Raw genomic sequence first — 1608 nt, forward strand, 5'->3', positions numbered from 1 at the left:
ATGGTCTCAATCTCCTAACCTCGTGATCCACCCACCTCGGCCTCCCAAAGTGCTGGGATTACAGGCGTGAGCCACCGTTCCCCGGCCAAGCTGGGGGACAATTAACTAGCCTCAAGAACCTCCTCTTGCTTCAGGATGGGGCAGAGTGCTGAGAGCGGACAGGGGAAGGAGTTGGAAACAACATCCCAGCTCCCCCTCCCACCCTAGATCCCTTTGGTGGCTCTAATTGAGGCCTGTCACAGAGAGAGAAGGCAGCTGCAAATTGCATTCATTAACAAATTACAGCCAATTAGAGCCCCAGTCCCAGCCTACTGGGGGTGACATGAGGCCAGTCAAAATCCCTTCTGATTCAGCGATGCCAAAGGTTTTGGGCTGCTAGGGTCACTTTCTGCAATCCAGACCCGGAACTTTATCCTGGGCCTGCACCCTGCCTTCTGACAATCCCTCAGGGAAGATGGGGGCTTCCCCCAACCCTCAAGAAGTCTCCAGGGTGCTTCTCTCAGCCATCACTGAAGTTCACCTAGTGATCTAGGCCCAATCTCTGCTGCTATGCTGCTTTTTTGTTAAGTTATAGACATGTTGGTTTTATTCAAAAGAATAAAATGCTTGACAAACTGAAAAATATGGAATGCTTCATCAATTTGCGTATCATTCTTATGCAGGGGCCATGCTAATCCTCTCTGTATCATTCCAATTTTAGTATATGTGTTGCTGAAGCCAGTATGTGCTACTGCTGTGCTTTAAGCTGAGTTTTCCCCAGATTTGGTCCTTGGGGGAACTGATTTGCTGGCACTTCCAGGGCCTGCTGAGAACTCTTTGCTTGCTGGCTTTGGGCCAGCTTAACTCTGCCACCCTTCTGCCCATCCTGACAACATTGGGCCAAAGCTAGGGTGAGGTCAACATGAAACCTGTGGAGGTGTAATGGAAGTGTCACCTCCCAGAAGGGCAGGTATGTGGCCACCCATACCTGTCCACAGCTGCTTCTTCACTCCCCTCCCTGGAGCCAGCAGCTCTGGTTTCAACAGTGCGAGGGTGTGTGTTTGTGTGTGTGTTCGCATGCATGTGCATGTGCATTTATGAGACACACCACAGGACATCTACATGCTAGGGACAGAAAGATGGGGAGGGCATGACGCTGGATTTTCTCTGTTTGATCTCGAGTGTAAAAGAGCAGCCAAATGCCCTCAAAGAATGTTCTTTTTCTCCCTCTCTTGTTTTTCTCCCCGGGACTCTGGCACTTCTACAAATAGAGCTGTGCCAGAAGAAAAGGAAGTTTCAGCACTCAGTCCATCCACACCCCCCACCCCCTGAAACAATAATCTCTTCCTCTCTCCCAGCCCCTGTTTGAATTGGGGAGGGGGAGGGAAAGGAGGCGTCTTTTCTGTTCTGAAGTTTCTAAGGAAGCCAGTACAGACGCACCCTTCCCCTTCCAGGGAATGTATCCTGTGATGTTTAAGTAGGAGTCAAGCCTTGAGAATGAATTTCTCTTGAACTGTCCTTTCTCCACCACAGGAGATGGGATGGGTACACCCAATAAAGGAGAAAGAGCAAGAGAAGGGGTTAGGGTCAGATGTCCCCAAGGATATCAAAGTTTTCTGCCTAAGGGAA

At 49.9% G+C, this 1608-nt stretch overlaps 1 non-coding gene across 1 annotated transcript; it reads right to left on the reverse strand.

The window, feature by feature from the left end:
• Nucleotides 1-617: 617 nt before the first annotated feature.
• Nucleotides 618-721, reverse strand: LOC115934737 (U6 spliceosomal RNA). The gene has a single exon (XR_004070499.1). It is a non-coding gene; the product is annotated as a U6 spliceosomal RNA (small nuclear RNA).
• Nucleotides 722-1608: the final 887 nt, after the last annotated feature.

Source organism: Gorilla gorilla, chromosome 4 (assembly GCF_029281585.2).
Source record: "Gorilla gorilla gorilla isolate KB3781 chromosome 4, NHGRI_mGorGor1-v2.1_pri, whole genome shotgun sequence".
In the NCBI taxonomy this organism is placed as follows: Eukaryota; Metazoa; Chordata; class Mammalia; order Primates; family Hominidae; genus Gorilla; species Gorilla gorilla.